Here is a 20591-nt window from a genome sequence, read left to right as displayed (position 1 = left end):
GCCTACTATAATTCAGATCATGATCCCCAGGTGTGCAAGAGATCCTGAAGGGCCTGAGGTTGATCCGATCAGGGTTTGAGGTAGCTGACCTCTTCAATCCAATCAGAGAGAGGGAGAGGAGTGAGAAAGTGTCGCCAGGGAATCTTCTGTCCACTGAGCAGATGACCGGATCAACAACACTGGAAACATTAAAAACTATCACAGGAATTGGGATATCTCTATCTCCTTTTGAGATAGCTTCATTAAAATATCAAGTTTGGGTGCGGCAAAACAGTGAGTGGACATCCCTTTTAATCTATGTGTTACGTATGCATACATTATTTGAGCCAGCTCCCGTTTTGAACGTGTGTAAAAAATCCATGTAGGCTACATGTGCCCATCATGAAACGAGAGATGAGATGATGCTGGTGACCAATATATTTAGAACTCTTTATTTTCCTTCATGAATTGCTTGTTTCCTGTTAAATAGGATTAAAAACCGAGTCCCCCGGCTACCCTTACAATAGGCATATAGGATATAACAAAGGCTGATTCAACAGATTCACCAGAAGATACAGACCCTACCGCTACACTTGTTTACACTGAGCTGCACTGGGGTCTGAACACAGTCACGGTTACATCAAGACACGGGCTGGTGCGTGATATGGGTCGGGAAACATACCTCAATGCAGGGATGCGATCTGCCACTGTACTCCACATTTTACCCTTATCCACACTGATACATCGAGAAGATTGAAATAGTGCCAGTTTTCCCGGGAAACTGCCTTTTCGTCCTCATGCTAGCTAGCAGTAGACACAGCAGTGCTTATGGAATGGCAGTGTAACAGTCAAACACGTTTGCTGCAGTGTGTAGCAAACGTACTACAGGCACTTGAGCATGATGCGCCCATAGCAACAGGTCTCAACACCCTAGCAACCTGCAACCCTTTGCACGACAGGACACAGGATTACAGAAACACAACTGCAAAATGCACATTTGAACTCTAAAATGAATGCACGTCGCTTAAAACATGCTGTGAAATTATCAAGTGATAAACTATTGGAATGAAGTGGAATTAAGACAGGCTAATAAATAGGCTAGTCTGTATCATTCTTACCTTTTTTAAAGAAACATTCAAACCTCCTGTGTGAAGCTCCGACTCGGTCTCTGGTTAATATGGGTAGTGTATGTCGGTAATGGCGAAGTGACAGGATCTGACAGCAATGAAATGATGCTGTAGAACGTAACAGATGGTATGGGGCTGCTGCCATGCACGTTATCTTACTCAACCTTGCTTGCGATGTCATCACTACAGTTACAGTATGGGTGAAAAACAACCCCCCCTTCTAATGTGTTGTAGCGTTGAGGATTGCTGGAGGATTGCCTCTCTGTGCATTTCTTCAGCTATGGTTGTGCATTCCATGGAAATGACTTTAAAAAAATCTGAATCATGAAGTGGTGCAGCCTATCAGATCTAAGATAATTTCATATCTCAACTCAAAGTAAAGAAATATGACATCGATTCGTTTTAAACATATTCATATATTAATAGGCTATAGAATAACTATTTGATTTTGAAATATTGATTACAATACTATGTCGTTGTTGTTGTGAGGGTAGCATACTACTGTACCATGGAATATAATACCATTGTCATTTTTTATATCATAAACACACTTTTATTAATTCAAAAGTACCATTATCTGAAGGTCATATACAACACAAAACAGATTGTGCTATATGGGCCTACAGTAACTCTGAACACCGTACAGTTGGCCTATAGAATAATCTATATTTTTCAACTGGACAGATAGAATTCTTTCCTGCATCCTGTTTTTGTTTTCATTTCCCTCTTGATTTCTCTGCAGACACTTCAGTCAGTCAGACCTCGTGTTGTATGTGAGCACTGAGGCCAGTAAAACAAACCAACTGTCTTCCTGCCATTGTTCCATCACACCCCCCCCCCCCCCCCCCCCCCCCACACACACACACACACACACCAGATGAAGGCTAGGCCACACACTCTGGGTAAGTCTCTCCTCCCACGCACTGATCATAGTTTCCATGGATACAGTGAGTATGGCAGGAATTCTGCAGATGGGGTAGGCCTACCTAAAATGGATGCTAGAGTAGCCTATAAGAAGGAATTTAAAGAGGTATTCTGATAGAACATTCTTAAAAATAAAATGAAAATCACTGACTCCAGAAGATCTGATCAATCCCAGGGCTCTATTTTCAGCTGACGCTGAGGCACAAGTGCCAATTTTGACATGTAAAAACCTGCACATTGGCATTTTCCAGCCCTAACGCCAGGTTTGAAAATATATTGGTCTAATCAGCTCGCTTGCGCTAAGGTGGGAGGGGTGGCAATATTTGAGGTAAAACAAGCGCAAAAGTAACAATTTGATGCAGCACTAATGGGAGGTTACCCTATAAGACCAGCTGTTTTTTTTGTGTAACGCAGTTGATTATGGCATGGATTTGGATAGCGGAAGCGCAGCCTAACCAGCCATGATGCACAGTGCCCATGGAAGAAATGTGAATCTCAAATATAAAAACATTACAAAATGTATAGTTTTGCCCAGATTTTTATTTTATTTTATGCAAAACAAAGCACAGCCTACCCTTCCCTTAATCAAGGCTGGTTTATCAGCATTGCATAGGTTTGTCTTATTATCTCGGCCATTAGCCAAGTAGCCTATGAATCAAGGGGTTTTAATACTGAGAGTGCTTTGAAGTATTTGGTTTTTGGCATCATGCTTTTTCAATATTCACATAGTGGGGCAAAAAAGTATTTAGTCAGCCACCAATTGTGCAAGTTCTCCCACTTAAAAAGATGAGAGGCCTGTAATTTTCATCATAGGTACACTTCAACTATGACAAACGAAATGAGAAAAAAAATGCTGAGAATCACATTGTAGGATTTTTAATGAATTTCTTTGCAAATGAGGGTGGAAAAAAAGTATTTGGTCAATAACACAAGTTTATCTCAATACTTTGTTATATACCCTTTGTTGGCAATGACAGAGATCAACCGTTTTCTGTAAGTCTTCACAAGGTTTTCACTCACTGTTGCTGGTATTTTGGCCCATTCCTCCATGCAGATCTCCTCTAGAGCAGTGATGTTTTGGGGCTGTTGCTGGGCAACATGGACTTTCAACTCCCTCCAAAGATTTTCTATGGGGTTGAGATCTGGAGACTGGCTAAGCCACTCCAGGACCTTGAAATGCTTCTTACGATGCCACTCCTTCGTTGCCCGGGCGGTGTGTTTGGGATCATTGTCATGCTGAAAGACCCAGCCACGTTTCATCTTCAATGCCCTTGCTGATGGAAGGAGGTTTTTACTCAATCTCACAATACATGGCCCCATTCATTCTTTCCTTTACACGGATCAGTCGTCCTGGTCCCTTTGCAGAAAAACAGCCCCAAAGCATGATGTTTCCACCCCCATGCTTCACAGTAGGTATGGTGTTCTTTGGATGCAACTCGGCATTCTTTGTCCTCCAAACACGACGAGTTGAGTTTTTACCAAAAAGTTATATTTTGGTTTCATATGACATTCTCCCAATCTTCTGGATCATCCAAATGCTCTCTAGCGAACTTCAGACGGGCCTGGACATGTGCTGGCTTAAGCAGGGGGACACGTCTGGCACTGCAGGATTTGAGTCCCTGGCGGAGTAGTGTGTTACTGATGGTAGGCTTTGTTACTTTGGTCTCAGCTCTCTGCAGGTCATTCACTAGGTCCTATGTGGTTCTGGGATTTTTGCTCACCGTTCTTGTGATCATTTTGACCCCCACAGGATGAGATCTTGCGTGGAGCCCCAGATCGAGGGAGATTATCAGTGGTCTTGTATGTCTTCCATTTCCTAATAATTGCTCCCACAGTTGCTTTCTTCAAACCAAGCTGCTTACCTATTGCAAATTCAGTCTTCCCAGCCTGGTGCAGGTCTACAATTTTGTTTCTGGTGTCCTTTGACAGTTCTTTGATCTTGGCCATAGTGGAGTTTGGAGTGTGACTGTTTGAGGTTGTGGACAGATGTCTTTTATACTGATAACAAGTTCAAACAGGTGCCATTAATACAGGTAATGAGTGGAGGACAGAGGAGCCTCTTAAAGAAGTTACAGGTCTGTGAGCCAGAAATCTTGCTTGTTTGTAGGTGACCAAATACTTATTTTCCACCATAATTTGCAAATAAATTCATTAATCCTACAATGTGATTTTCTGGCGCTCTTGCACTTTCACTGGCTGTTGTCATATCGCAGCCATAAGAAGTTAGCCAAATACATTTAAACTCTGTTTTTCACAATTCCTGACATTTAATCCTAGTAAAAAATCCCTGTCTTGGTCAGTTAAGATTACCACTTCATTTTAAGAATCTGAAATGTCAGAATATTAGTAGAAGGATTTATTTCAGCTTTAGTTTCTGCCATCACATTCCCAGTGAGTCAGAAGTTTACATACACTCAATTAGCATTTGGTAGCATTGCCTTTAAATTGTTTCACTTGGGTCAAACATTTTGGGTAGGCTTCCCACAATAAGTTGGGAGAATTTTGGCCCGTTCCTCCTTGCTCAGACACGCTTTTTCAGTTCTGCACACAAATTGTCGATAGGATTGAGGTCAGGGCTTTGTGATGGCCACTCCAATACCATGACTTTGTTGTCCTTAAGCCATTTTGCCACAACTTCGGGAGTGTGCTTGGAGTCATTGTCCATTTAGAAGACCCATTTGCGACCAAGCTTTAACTTTCTGACTGACGTCTGTTGCTTCAATATATCCACATTATTTTCCTGCCTCATTATGCCATCTATTTAGTGAAGTGCACCAGTACCTCCTGCAGCAAAGCACCCCTACAACATGATAGTGCCACCCCCATGCTTCACGGTTGGAATGGTTTTCTTCGATTTGCAAGCCTCCCCCTTTTTCCTCCAAACATAATGATGGTCATTATGACCAAACATTTCTATTTTAGTTTTTTTGCATCTTCACAAGGTCCTTTGCTGTTGTTATGGGATTGATTTTCACTTTTCGGCACCAAAGTGCTTTCATCTCTTGGACACAGAACACGTCTCCTTCCTGAGCAGTATGACAGCTGCGTGGTCCCATGGTGTTTATACTTGCCTACTATTGTTTGTACAGATGAACGTGGTACCTTCAGGCTTTTGGAAATTGCTCCCAAGGATGAACCAGACTTGTGGAGGTCTATATTTTTTTCTATAGGTTTTGGCTGATTCTCTTTTTTTTTCTTCTTTTGATCTTCCCATGATGTCAAGCAAAGAGGCACTGAGTTTGAAGGTAGACCTTGAAATATATTAACAGGTACACCTCCAAATGACTAAAAATGATGTCAATTAGCCTATCAGAAGCTTCTAAAGCCATGACATCATTTTCTGGAATTTTCCAAGCTGTTTAAAGGCACAGTCAACTTCATGTATGTAAATGTCTAACCCACTGGAGTTGTGATACAGTGAATTATAAGTGAAATAATCTGTCTGTAAACAATTGTTGGAAAAATGATTTGTCATGCACAAAGTCGATGTCCTAACAGACATGCCGAACTATAGTTTGTTAACAAGAAATTTGTGGAGTGGTTGAGAAATGAGTTTTAATGACTTAAACCTAAGTGGATGTAAACTTCCAACTTCAACTGTACATATCCCAACCAGATGCCATGGATTACAAGCAACATCCGCACCCGGCTAAAGACTAGAGCTGCGGCTTTCAAGGAGTGGGACACTAATCCGGACGCTTATGAGAAATCCCACTATCCCCTCAGACAAACCATCAAACAGGCAAAGCGTCAATACAGTACTAAGATTGAATCCTACTACACCGGCTCTGAAGCTCGTCGAAATTGGCAGGGCTTGCAAACTATTACCGACTACAAAGGGAAACCCAACCAGGAGCTGCCCAGTGATGAGGCCTACCAGACAAGCGAAATGCCTTCTATGCTCGCTTCGAGTCAAGCAACACTGTAGCATGCATGAGAGCACCAGCTGTTCCGGACTACTGTCTGATCACGCTCTCCATAGCCAACGCGAGTTAGACCTTTTAACAGGTCAACATTCACAAGGCCGCAGGGCCAGATGGATTACCAGGGTGTGTACTCAGAGCATGCACGAATCAACTAGCAAGTGTCTTCACTGACATTTTCAACCTCTCCCTGACCGAGTCCATAATACCCCGAGCAGACCAGCATGTGCCCAAGAATGTGAAGGTAACCTGTCTAAATGACAACTGCCCCGTAGCACTCACTTCGGTAGTTATGAAGTGCTTTGAAAGGCTGGTCATGGCTCACATCAACACCATCATCCCGGAAACCCTAGACCCACTCTAATTTGCATACCGCCTCAACAGATTCACAGATGATACAATCGTAAATGGAGTGCAATCTCGATCTCCACACTGCCCTTTCCCACCTGGACAAAAGGAACACCTATGTGAGAATGCTGTTCATTGACTACAGCTCAGCGTTCAACACCATAGTGCCCACAAAGCTCATCACTAAGCTAAGGAACCTCGATCTAAACACCTCCCTGATGTGGACTTCCTGATGGATCTGCCACACTGATCCTCAACACCGGGGCCCCTCAGTGGTGTGTGCTGTGTCCCCTCCTGTACTCCCTATTAACCCATGACTGCATGGTCAAGCACGACTCCATCACCATCATTAAGTTTGCTGACAACACAACAGTGGTTGGCCTGATCACCGGCAACAATGAGACAGCCTATAGGGAGGAGGTAAGAGACCTGGCCGTGTGGTGCCAGGACAACAACCTCTCCCTCAATGTGAGCAAGACAAAGGAGATGATTGTGGACTACAGGAAAAAGAAGGCCGAACAGGCCCCCATTAACATTGACGGGGCTGTAGTGAAACGGGTCGAACGTTTCAAGTTCTTTGGTGTCCGCATCACCAACAAACTGTCATGGTTCAAACACCAAGACCGTCGTGAAGAGGGCACGACAAACACCTTTTCCCCCTCAGCACACTGAGAAGATTTGGCATGTGTCCCCATATACTCAAAGTTCTACAGGTGCACCATTGAGAGGATCCTGACCGATTCCATCACCACCTGGTATGGCAACTGCTTGGCATCCGATAGTAAGGTACTACAGAGGTATTGGGCCACATGCACTACCATCACTGGGCCCAAGCTTCCTGCCATCCACAACCTATATACTAGGACGGACTGAAAAATGGTCAAAGACTCCAGTTTTCCAAGTCATAGACTGTTGTCTGTGCTACCGCACGGCAAGTGGTAACGGAGTGCCAAGTCTAGGCCCAAAAGGCTCCTTAACAGCTTCTACCCCCAAGCTATAAGACTGCTGAACAATTTATCAAATGGCCACCCTAACTTTTTTGTTTTTACACTGCTGCTACTTGCTATTTATTATCTATGCATAGTCACAATACCCCTACCTTACCTCGACTATCCTGTACCCCCGCACATTGACTTGGTTCCGGTACACCCTGTATATAGCCTCGTTATTGTTATGTAATTTTATTGTTACTTTTTATTTAACTTTTTACTTTAGTTAATTTAGTAAATATTTTCTTAACTCTATTTCTTGATCTGCATTGTTGGTTGAGGGCTTGTAAGTTAGCATTCCATTGTATTCATTGTAGGTGACAAATAAAATTAGACCGATTTTATGATATCGTGCTTCTGACCCCATCCTATTTAGAAATATTGTTGAATTGAAATCGTTTTGGTTTTAAGCAGTGTTAGCACTTGATGTTGACGACAATAACCTCAAAGCAAATCATGGGGAGAAAAATAGGTTCATTCAAAGAGGACAAATCATAGATGATATGCTGAGAGGTAGATGTTCATTCTCCCCTATCCTCAGTGATTCTCTCCACAGAACAAAGAAGCAGCCCCCCCCCCCTTGCTTCTCCTTCACCCAAATCCATACAGCTAATGTTCTGATAGAGCTGCAAAATCTGGATCCCTACAAATCAGCTGGGCTATACAATCTGGACCCTCTCTTTCTAAAATTATCCTCAAACTGTTGCAACCCCTATTACTAGCCTGTTCAACCTTATTGTGGCTACCTTCACATAACCTGGTACAGTGAAGTCTCACTGAAGCTAGCTGGCTGCTTATACAGTGGGGAGAACAAGTATTTGATACACTGGCGATTTTTGCAGGTTTTCCTACTTACAAAGCATGTAGAGATCTGTAATTTTTATCATTTCAACTGTGAGAGATGGAATCTAAAACAAAAATCCTGAAAGTCACATGATTTTTAAGTAATTAATTTGCATTTTATTGCATGACATAAGTATTTGATCACCTACCAACCAGTAAGAATTCTGGCTCTCACAGACCTGTTAGTTTTTCTTTAAGAAGCCCTCCTGTTCTCCACTCATTACCTGTATTAACTGCACCTGTTTGAACTCGTTACCTGTATAAAAGACACCTGTCCACACACTCAAACAGACTCCAACCTCTCCAAAATTGCCAAGACCAGAGAGCTGTGGAAGGACATCAGGGATAAAATTGTAGACCTGCACAAGGCTGGGATGGGCTACAGGACAATAGGCAAGCAGCTTGGTGAGAAGGCAACAACTTTTAGCACAATTATTAGAAAATGGAAGAAGTTCAAGATGATGGTCAATCACACTCTGTCTGGGGCTCCATGCAAGATCTCACCTCGTGGAGCATCAATGATCATGAGGAAGGTGAGGGATCAGCCCAGAACTACATGGCAGGACCTGGTCAATGACCTGAAGAGAGCTGGGACCACAGTCTCAAAGAAAACCATTAGTAACACACAACGCCATCATGGATTAAAATCCTGCAGCGCACGCAAGGTCCCCCTGCTCAAGCCAGCGCATGTCCAGGCCCGTCTGAAGTTTGCCAATGATGATCTGGATGATCCAGAGGAGGAATGGGAGAAGGTCATGTGGTCTGATGAGACAAAGCTTTTTGGTTTAAACTTCACTTGCCGTGTTTGGAGGAAGAAGGATGAGTACAACCCCAAGAACACCATCCCAACCGTGAAGCATGGAGGTGGAAACATCATTCTTTGGGGATGCTTTTCTGCAAAGGGGACAGGACGACTGCACCATATTGAGGGGAGGATGGATGGGGCCATGTATCGCGATCTTGGCCAACAACCTCCTTCCCTCAGTAAGAGCATTGAAGATTGGTCGTGGCTGGGTTCTCCAGCATGACAACGACCCGAAACACACAGCCAGGGCAACTAAGGAGTGGCTCCGTAAGAAGCATCTCAAGGTCCTGAAGTGGCCTAGCCAGTCTCCAGACCTGAACCCAATAGAAAATCTTTGGAGGGAGCTGAAAGGCTATTGCCCAGCGACAGCCGCGAAACCTGAAAGATCTGGAAAGGGTCTGTATGGAGTAGTGGGTCAAAATCCCTGCTGCAGTGTGTGCAAACCTGGTCAAGAACTACAGGAAATGTATGATCTCTGTAATTGCAAACAAAGGTTTCTGTAGCAAATATTAAGTTACGCTTTTCTGACGTATAAAATACTTATGTCATGCAATAAAATGCTAATTATTTACTTAAAAATCATACAATGTGATTTTCTGGATTTTTGTTTTAGATTCCGTCTCTCACAGTTGAAGTGTACCTATGATAAAAATGACAGACCTCTACATGCTTTGTAAGTAGAAAAACCTGCAAAATCGTCAGTGTATCAAATACTTGTTCTCCCCACCGTAACATTAGCTTTGGGCAACAGGGTTAAGTAGCTGGCAGGGTTGGGTAGGTTACTTTCTAAATGTTATCCATTACATACATAGTTACCTGTCCAACACTGTAATCAGTAACATAACTTTTGGCTTGCCCAAACTCAGTAACAATCTGATTACATTCAGTGACTTCTAGATTACTTTCCCCTTAAGAGGCATTAGAAGAAGGCAAAAATGTATGTTACCAATGGAAAGACATGCAGGATAAATCAATGTTAAAGTTTACATAGCTGGCCACACATGGATGTTCAATTTGACTTTATGGGTTGGTTATGTAGGCTTCTTCTAACCCATCGCTTTCTACTACATATAATACAATGAAATAATCTTTACAATAATATATATCATTTCTAAGTCCAAAAAGGGATGAGGTAACTACAGAAGTGTGCGACTTTGAGCATGTGTCCATTAGGCCTATGGGTTTATTTTTATATATATATATATATATATATATATATATTTTTTTTTTCCCCCATCAGCATGAATTAGATTGAATAATAAAAGCCCTACTTTTTTCCATAGGCTGGGATCCGCACTATGCAGCTGTTACATGAGCACATTTTCTCTGGCTGTCCACTGGTTTCAAAAACAAAGCAGCCCAAACTTCTTGAATTCAAATATACATTTAGATTTGTGAACAGCCACTCACAACAACCACAATCCATAAGGTGCAAATAACTAAATGAGAGAGCAACAGTATGGTTCACATCAATGCGTTATGTAGATACCAATAATAAGTGACATCCGTGTCACCGTAGACTACACCACTGCTGTCATCCTTACCGCCAAGTGTTTATTCAAGTTGCATAATCCTTGGATGCCGACTACAGTCGCACCATTAGAAGACATAGCTTGGACTGTAGCCTACAAAAGCCTATTCCTGCTCTTTTCAATGTTGATTTGAATGTCATTGAGGAAACAGAACAGTGTCAATTATTTTTTTCTCAAACATCCTTTGAATTTAAAAGTAATCCTCAAAGTAATCTAGTTTTTCAAAAGTATCTAATCTGATTACAATATTTTTCATTAATGTAATGGATTACAGTTACCGGTTTTTGTAATCCGTTACTCCCCAACCCTGGTAGCCTGCTAGCCAGTTATTTTCATGAACTGAAGTTTGATTTTTAATAGGAGAACAACATGTGGCTACCTAGCTAATACTCACATGGATTACTAAATCATTGCTAAGAATATTGAAAATTACTGCAGTTTCTGGTCATTGTTTTCAGGCTGGTTGCATTGGTGCTAGCTAGGACGGTACCACGCTAAAGCTAGCTACCTACCACAGAAGTTTCTAATAACATCTGTTTCAAAGATTTGCAGAAAAAATGTATCCTGCTCGTTTGATCCTACTCTTATTTCTTATTTCAAATGCTCACACAGATGTTTTCCCATTCGGTCGAACAAATAATGCCTTGTTACCAACGTAGTGGTTGGTGGCGCTTGGCTTGCATGTGAAAAATTCAGCACACACAACATTCTATAATAGAATAGTGTTATTTGACGGGTATCTTTTTTGACACGCAAAGACCCAAACGGCGTTCCATAAGTGAGTGGCCAAGCCCTTTTCACACCTACAACTTGTTTATTCATCAAAACCCAGTGTCACATTCATCGTATTGATGAGACCAGCGTGATATGAATAAATTCTTATTTAATGAAACGAAGAAAACTAAACAAATTAACAAAAACGACCGTGAAGCTATAACAACAAGTGCTGACACAGGTAACTAGACATAGACAATATAAACCAAAATGGCAACCTAAATAGGATCCCCAATCAGAGCCAACGATAAACAGCTGCCTCTGATTGGGAACCAATTCAGGCCACCATAGACCTACATTTACCTAGACATACAAAAAACCCATAGATATACAAAAACCCTAGAATGGCAAAAAACACACATACCCACCCTCGTCACACCCTGACCTGACCAAAATAATACAGAAAACATAGACAACTAAGGTCAGGGCGTGACACCCAGCCCTTTCATGCCACCGCCAGCTATTGCGCTCATAATTCCTGTTGTGAAAATAGAAAAAATATTTCTGGCACACTCCTAGACCTATAAGCTCTATGGCCAATGCTTAGGTTTACTATTGTTTGTACGTTTGTTCAAATAGAGCCTCCGTTGTCTTTAACCAAATGTTTTTTTACACAGTTAAACAGTTATATACAGTCTTTTAGATCTGTCTTACTTACAATTTCTTTATCAAACTAAGATTATGAATAGTCTGCGTAGTTCTATTTTCATTACAGAGTAGACTCTCTGTGAAAGATCTTGTCTGCGTCACTGGGTTTGTCTCCAACTGAAACTGAATGTTTGTTTGCATTGGAAACTCAGGTTCAGGCCTCATTTGGCTTGTCTGCTGACGTGTGCATTATGCTGCATGGCTTACTAAGACCGTAAGCCTTTACTTGGTAAAGGTCCAGTGGGCATCTGTGTTGGCCTATCTACAGTGTCTATCCCATTTTACATGCACATGAAGGAGTCAGTCTTGTGACACGAGCCTACTAAAGTGTCATCAACAAGCGACACAGCCATAGAAATGGAATCACTGACCAGTCATAGAAACATTGCTTCTATTTCTGTGGACACATCTTTAGATAGCCTCAGGCCTACAATGTAAGAGAACACTGTAGAACTGGGATAGCTATTACATGTGTATTTAGGTGCATGTGTGCCTACTCATCAAGCATGCGTATTTGTTGTCTTTGTAAAGTGTATTGAGACATGTTAAATGCACTGTAAATAAAATGTGACGACTTATTATTGCATATTTACTGAACACATGTCATAAACTATATTTACTGGATGTATGCAAGTGAACATTATGGACACATACAGATGTGTTCGGTTAGATTAGATGGTTTATGGTGTTACTTTGAGTTAGCACAATAAGGGTTCACTTCAGTGGGTATTATGTAAAGTAACGAACAATGGCTGCTGTTGAAGCCGGACCAAATCTCCTGCTATTTTTAGCCAGCTCTCCTCTCCCACTATTCATTTATACTGTAGTAATATCCTGAGCAGAGATTAACCCTGATCTAAGAGTGGCATGTTGAGTCTGGGGTCAGGGGGGTGGAGGGTGGAGGGAGAGATGGGTGGTAGAGGGGTAGGCACATAGAAATATAATGAATAGAACGGGAATGGAACCTTTAACTGTGGCAATTTGACTGGTAAACTCATAATGTGGTAAATCAAACTCGACCAAACAATGGAGTTGCCATGGAGATGGGTGGGGAAAAGGCCATGGGGTAAAGATCCCGAATCTCCTCATTGCCCGCCAGCAAAATTAGCCTGCATTTAGGCTATTGTTTATGTGTATATGTTGAGGTACAAATCTGAGTATAATGCTTTTATGGATGTCAACCCCAACACATGTTCATGTCATCATCACCAATCAACTGAATTAGTTAAAAAGGACTGACCACCACATGTCTGTGTGCTAGCTATGCTAACCACCTTATACGAACGTGAGTTAGAATTTAACAGTCACTTCTTCTAAACCTGAAAAGGGACAACTTCTAAATGTTATGCAGCGAAAACTGCCAAATATATCCAAATCAGACTTAAGTAACCACATTGTGGGCCTGTTACAATACATAAATCATGACAAATTTGACAGATACACTTTGTTAGAACAGATGTGTTGGTCATTGGAACGGTCGGTGTTCTATTGACTCCTTTACCGCATCTATGGGGACACTCGCAATGGCTGCAATGGCTGCCTGGTATTGTGATAATAATAATCATTTCCATGGTAATGTAGACTGTTCATTCAAATGATGTGGCTCATGCAATGGAATGTGTTTTGTGTCATGTCAGTAAAGTTGACTCATGAAATCACAGCACAGATTGATGGGTACACTTCCTGCTTTTACATCCTGCTTTGCTCCTATGGGTACACTCAAACTGGCTGCCAATCCACCCATTATGCCATAATTTACTTGAATGGGGACGCACGTTCTATTTCTATGTGTAGGCCTGTATTTGATCATTTCCTGCAAAATTGATTTCCTTCTCAAAATAATTCAAAACAGAAACAGCCTGTGATGAAAGTATTCGTTTTGATTTTGCTTGATTTTACTCATCAAACAAAACATTGGGAAATTGATATTAGAATAATCACCTCAGCTGAGTACAGACAGAGTACAACCTACATGTAAAGGCGTTAAAAGCTGTGCTCTAAACATAAGCATGTTGTAATATGAAGCTGCCTGACGACATCATTAACACGCATTAGAAGGGTGATGTGTAGGCTGTGCTCTCAGAGCTAATAAGGATTCCTTAATAGGTAACCTAGCATGATGTAAACACATCTCAACAACCGCATATGTAGCTGGGTTGCTTGTGTTACACGCACCATTTGTCATGTGGATGTAACCACTAAAGCAGCATTGCAATGCAATGCAATTCCTGATCAGAACTATTGGAATCTGCAGGCTATAGTGAAATGTGTCAAACGAACTTAGATGGCAAAGGGAAGCCCTACTACAGTATTTCCTCTGGGTAACTCGGGTCCTTTAGGCACGTGGTGTGTGAAGGCTTTTGTTGCAGCACAGCTCCATCCGACTTTAGTAAAGCGCCACCAGCACCACCCTGTGGACTAGATTATATACTGTACCAGTACTAATCCGTAAAGCATTATGTTATCTGATTTATAAATATATATGGGCAGCATTTTTTTATTGGTGGCCAGGTGGATAGTGGATTAGCATGTTCACTGTCTGTCAGTACTTATCTGTGTATTCCCTTTTTTAAATGATTAATTTACTTTTTCCATCCACACAGTATTGATAAATGTTACTTACCTAATTCCACCACTGGGTGGAGCTATATGCTTTCAATACAAAAATCTCACTCTACATACGGTAGTGCAGTGTGATATTATAGCCAATCCGTTGAGGTTTATTTGACCTTTTTCCGATTGATTTAAGAGTTGTATGTAAATATCTTAGTCCTCTTGGCCCCCTTCTACTAAAATTACACACAATGCTTGTTCAGGCATCTTGTTTCTCAGACAAATGCTGATACGGCTGTGCATGTGTGTCTTGGCTAGAATTGAATGTCATACTGGTGCTTTGTGGTCTGGCTGTGACAAAAACGTTTGAATCAAGATTCCCTTAGTGTTAACCCTTGCGTGGTGTTCATGTTTTTGTTATTCACCCAATGGGTCTGATGGACCCACAACATTATTGGGTTTTTAAAACAATACAGCCATAACAGTTTACGTAAAAATACTTAGATGTTGACTTAAATCAATTACAAGTAATATAGACAGCACACTTCATATTTGCTATTTTCCTCTGCTCGATCACATGTATCAATAAAAGCCCCATTTAACACAAATTATGGTCGGCCTACACACCAAATGAGGGACAGAGTTTTGCTGTGTGTGTTACAAATGTATTTCTTGCACTTGATGCTTGTGTACTGTGTCTTTTTGTCCTTCTTAGGTCCACACACAGTGCTTCTTGTTGTTGCTACCGGCTGCAATCTAGAATGATGAAAACACTTAATTCGGGAATTTTACTAACGTTCTCACTCACTCACATATATAGTTACAGCCAAGGTAGGTGAGTCAGGCACACACACACTCCGGTATTGGAGTTGTTGGTTCTGTGGGTCGGGCGGATGGGGCACCAGCATCCTCTTCCTAAATCCTCCTCACGATGGCTTCAGAAGCTGGGGTCCTTGGGGCATGTTGCCTCCTCCTGGATTTGTGGTCTTACCAATGCCTTGCCCAGCTCCTTGAGAAAGAGCCATCTCCTTTGGAGCTACCCTCTGTTCCAATCTGGGTTCAACGCCATCCAGATGACAAACGCGTTGTATGCCGAGATGTCCAAGATGTTGAAGAATATCACAAGTGGCCAATGTAGGATATCTCTTTTGCAGATGTAGCCAGTCACCAGCTTGTCTAAATTGTCTACCCGTCCTTTTGTGGCATTATCCATTACGATTTCAGATTTTTGACGTTCCTGGCCACAGATTCTCCCATCCCTATGCAGCGTACTCATGAGTACCACATTTTAGCCTTTATTTGGCACGTAGGACACTAGGGACGTGTCGGCCGTGAACACAAACTTAGAATTGATAGGCCTGTTCTGTGTATTCAACAGCTGAGGTGGGAGCTCTGGCTTGTTTTTTCGTATTGTTCGTACCATCGTCAGCTTCTTCTTGAGGAGCTCCTGTCCCAGCTGCGCTAAGTAAAAAGTTATTGAATGATGTTGTGGCCACGGAGTCCCTGTGTCACGTCTAGGACAACCCGCATCCCTTGGTTCTTCTCAGGGGCTCCTCCATCTGGCTTCCCTGTATACACTTGCAAATTCCAAGCATATGATGAAGCAGCATCACAGGCAGGCCCAGATCTTGATTCAATATTTTGCGGGTTTAGACAGTATGTACTGCCTGAAGGGGCAGTGGCCCCTAAATGGCATAAGCTGCTCATGAACAGTGATGTTGGGCCCAGGGTTGTAAAACAAGGAAAGGCGGTCCACCCACTTGTCCCACACTGACCTGATTGCAGCTAGCTTGTCTCTCTGCCGCCGAGCTGGTCTGGTGTCTTGGTTATCGAAGCGGATAATCCTGGAAAAAATGTGGAAGTTTTCCAGAGACGTTGCATGGAAGGAGTTCTTCTGCCAGTTTCTGCATCCCACAGGGATTCTGTGGATTCCCCATTGGATCTGAAAACATCAGCACGGATAAGAACCCCATCGCTCTCAAAAACACGCCTTTCCTCCAAATGAGTGCAGTTCAGAATGATTTTCTGGATGGTGTCTGGGATGAACAGTTCAAAAGAAGACTTTATGTCCACATGAGTAACTGCCATCTATGTCGGTCCTGGTTGCATCCTTATCACATTGGTAGCTATGTAGTCTCATTCCTTGGGCAAGAAGACCATTCAATTTCACAGTTTTTTGACATCCATATTTCTCCTCTTGCAGGCTGCTGATGAGCTGGTTGCTAACGGGCTGGTCCTGGGGCTGGCTGCTGATGGGCTGGTCCTGGGGATGGCTGCTGACGGGCTGGTCCTGGGGCTGGCTGCTGATGGGCTGGTCCTGGGGATGGCTGCTGATGGGCTGGTCCTGGGGCTGGCTGCTGACGGGTTGATCCTGGGGATGGCTGCTGACGGGCTGGTCCTGGGGCTGGCTAAGGGTAAATCTCATCCTCTTCTTCCAACTCACTGTCAGACTCTGAAGGAAGCAGGAACTGTCAGACATGATCCTCATATTCAGAGAATTCTTCATCTTCCAAAGTGGAAGACGTTCCTTCCACGGTAGCTTCTCTCTCTGCAAAAATTATTTCCAAGGCACTCTGAGCAGAGATCATTTTTGACATGCTGGTTGATTGTGGTAAGGAGCTACACATGCAAAGCTATTTATTTGTTGTCCCTCCAATTTGCACCTGGCTGGGTTTGTAATGACCTCGAAGGGAGACAGAGAGCTGATTTCAAGTGCAGGGTGCAGCAGGTGTTTATTTGTAAAAGACCACAGGAGGCGGCAGATAGCTGGGTCCAGGGGAAGGCAGAAGGTCATACACAGGGGGTCCAAAAAGTCAACAGTACAGGCAGGGAAAAGGCTAGTAACGTCATCCGGGAATAGGCAATAGGTTGATAACATGAAATCCAATCGGCTAAGGTACAGGCAGGGAATAGGCAAAAGGCGTCGTTAGTTTTTGCCTGCCTCACTATCATACACGGGAGGATCAAATTACGGGAAAAACAGAGCTCCGAATAGAAGTGTGTCGCAAAAAAAACTATCTCACAATGATGGGGTGCAAAGAACTGAAATAAATGGTGTGTGATAATGACATACAGGAGATCAGAATTCAGGTGATTGGGATCTGGAGAGTGAGCTGCATTCAGGGGATCTATGTATTTGAGAGTATGAGTTGAAAGCAGACCTTACAGTGGTAGAGTGTGGGAAAATACAGATTTTTTTTTTAATACAATGTATCGAAATAATGTATTGTAATAACATTGTGCAGGTTCCCGCAAGACATTGTGTGGTTTCACATACTGCAAAGGGTAAAGAGTGCGAGTAAAGCAGGAGACAGGCAGACAGGCAAGGAGACAACACCAAGAACCTGTCTATGTTGAAAAAGCAGGCCCAGGGAGGAGGAAGACAGAGTGAAGGCACAGCGCAAACCTTTTTGTTTCATTTGTACTTGTTTTCACCTACATTGGGACGCAGTGTGCACCCAATGAAAATGTATTATTTTACATGTTCTTCACAGAAAATGAGCCAAGGTAAATGAGCCTCAGGTGGAAAAAAGTATTCATTGTATCATTTTTCTTTTAGTAAACATTGAAAATGGGTCCCACAGACCTGAACACCACACACGGGTTAAGTATAGTATACTGGTGTAAATATATTACACTGTCATCTATGGGTATTCTCACTGCACTATCTCCCGTAGACTTCTACTCTCCCTCAGCTCTGGTCACAGACGCAGGCCACCAGAGCAGAACTGTCATTTACATGACTATGTAACTAACCTTACTGTTTTTGTTTAGTTTACCGAGTCTTAACACCAATACTGCCGAACAAAACTACCATGACTCAAAGAGAAATGACCTGACCGTGACTGTTGTTCTTGACTTTAACAGAAGCACTAACTTGAAAAGTGGACGTGGTCAATGAACGCCAGTGGCCGAAGAGACGCATGGACAGTGAAGTAATTGATCTATACTCAACAAAAATATAAGCGCACCATGCAACAATTCCATAGATTTTTACTGACTTACAGGTCACATGAGGACATCAGTAAATGTAATTACATTCATTAGGCTTTAATCTACAGATTTTAAATGACTGGGAATACTGATAAGTTAGTCACAGATACCTTTTTAAAAAAAAGGGCCTCACAATGGACCTCAGGAACTCATCACGGTATTTTTGGCATTCAAATTGCCATCGATAAAATGCAATTGTGTCCATAACTAATGCCTGCCCATAACTCCAACGCCACCATGGGAAACTCTATTCACAATGTTGACATCAGCAAACCGCTCGCCCACACTACGCCATACATGTGGTCTGTGGTTGTTTGGCCGGTTAGACGTACTGCCAAATTCTCGAAAGCAATGTTGGAGGCGGCTTATTGTGGAGAAATTAACTTTAAATTCTCTGGCAACAGCTTTCTTGCAGTCAGCATGACAATGGCACACTCCCTCAAATTTGGCATTGTGTTGTATGACAATGACAAGTGCACATTTTAGTGGCCTTTTTTTATCGCCAGCACAAGGTGACAGTAATGATAATGCTGTTTAATCAGATTCTTGATATGCCACACCCGTCAGACAGATGGATTATCTGCCGAAGGATAAATGCTCACTAACAGTGATGGAAACAAATTTGTGCAAGATTTGAGAGAAATAAGCTTTTTGTGCGTATGGAACATTTCTAGGATCTTTTATTTCAACTCATGAAACATGGGTCCAACACTTCACATGTTGCGTTTGTATTTTTGTTCAGTGTATTATCTTTCTTTTTTTTACCGTAGCTAGGTAAATCATTGAACACAGAGATGAGAAATTGTGAAGATGTAAATGGATTGCAGAGACAGTCACAGTAGGCCTCACTGTAGGAGCCACACACTTCCATCCCGTTGCTATTGTCACTCACAGCATGACACTTTGCTAGTCTTCTTGTAGAGACACACTGGTGGGTAATCATGACTGACTCTGACAGGTCTGAGCGAGAGAACCAGGACAAACCAAAAATCTGACATGTTTGTTAGCCTGACAGCTAAATTTGGGCTGTGACTGACGACATCAGACAACCAAGGCTTTACTCTGCAGTTTCCAACAACAACAAAAAACGATTTGAAGATTTGAAGGTCAAAATCTAAAATATGGAAAACTAACAATGAACAAGATCAAACAGGCAGCAGATAATGATACAGAGACAGATAAGTGGTAACATTATGTAAATGTGTAGAGTGGGTTACAACTCACAAATGTATATATATATATAGAACAATTCATAAACATGAAACACAATGCTGAAATGTAAGTCACAATCAAAATGTAAAATACTTTATTTGTGTTTTATTGAGCCTGCCCGGTTTAATTAACCAATAAAAAAAAAAGGTTCCAAAATGGAAAACCCTGCCCATCTGGTATTGCAGGGAGACTCAAGCAAACGCTAAAAGTATTTGAAAGATTGAAAATAGTATTGAACCAAGTGCTGATATACACCATAATGAAGATTAAGTGATTTATTTGGATTATTAAAGTAAATACTTCTGGCAAAGTAGTGAGACCGATCAATATTGCAGTAGCAGTGCTTTGGGACAAGTTACAGAAGGTTACAAAAGGTCAGAGGAAGTTGCAGATGCAGTAACTGATAGAAGACCATGATTTACATTGCTGTTACCAACAGGAAGTCACCTCTTAAAGATTCATTAGAGTAACTGTCAAAACAAATGATTTGTGTTCAGTTGAGCAGCCTGACTGAGACATCATTTACAAAATAGCCTCCAACACTCAGCAAATTGGATGCAGTCTATCACAGTGCCATCCATTTTGTCACCAAAGCCCCATATACTACCCACCACTGCGACCTGTATGCTCTCGTTGGCTGGTCCTCGCTACATATTCGTTGCCAAACCCACTGGCTCCAGGTCATCTAAGTCTTTGCTAGGTAAAACGCTGCCTTATCTCATCTCACTCGTCACCATAGCAACACCCACCTGTAGCACACGCTCCAGCAGGTATTTTTCACTGGTCATCCCCAAAGCCAACACCTCCTTTGGCTGTCTTTCCTTCCAGTTCTCTGCTGCCAATGACTGGAACAAATTGCAAAAATCACTGAAGCCTTATATCTCCCTCACTAACTTTAAGCATAAGCTGTCAGAGCAGCTTACCGATCGCTGCAGCTGTAC

General features: G+C 42.2%; 1 protein-coding gene across 1 annotated transcript in view; it reads right to left on the bottom strand.

Moving 5' to 3' along the window:
• The window catches only part of LOC109890139 (rho GTPase-activating protein 40), a 41680-nt gene extending 40406 nt beyond the window's left edge, over nt 1-1274 (bottom strand). The window contains exon 1 of the mRNA XM_031824724.1: nt 1098-1274. The gene's annotated coding sequence lies outside the window, so the exon portion shown is untranslated. The remainder of the gene's footprint in view (nt 1-1097) is intronic.
• Between the last annotated feature and the right edge of the window lie 19317 nt (nt 1275-20591).

Source organism: Oncorhynchus kisutch, linkage group LG5 (genome assembly GCF_002021735.2).
Source record: "Oncorhynchus kisutch isolate 150728-3 linkage group LG5, Okis_V2, whole genome shotgun sequence".
Taxonomy (NCBI): Eukaryota; Metazoa; Chordata; class Actinopteri; order Salmoniformes; family Salmonidae; genus Oncorhynchus; species Oncorhynchus kisutch.
The sequence above is the reverse complement of the archived record's forward strand: the minus strand, read 5'-3'. Positions and strand labels throughout refer to the sequence as shown.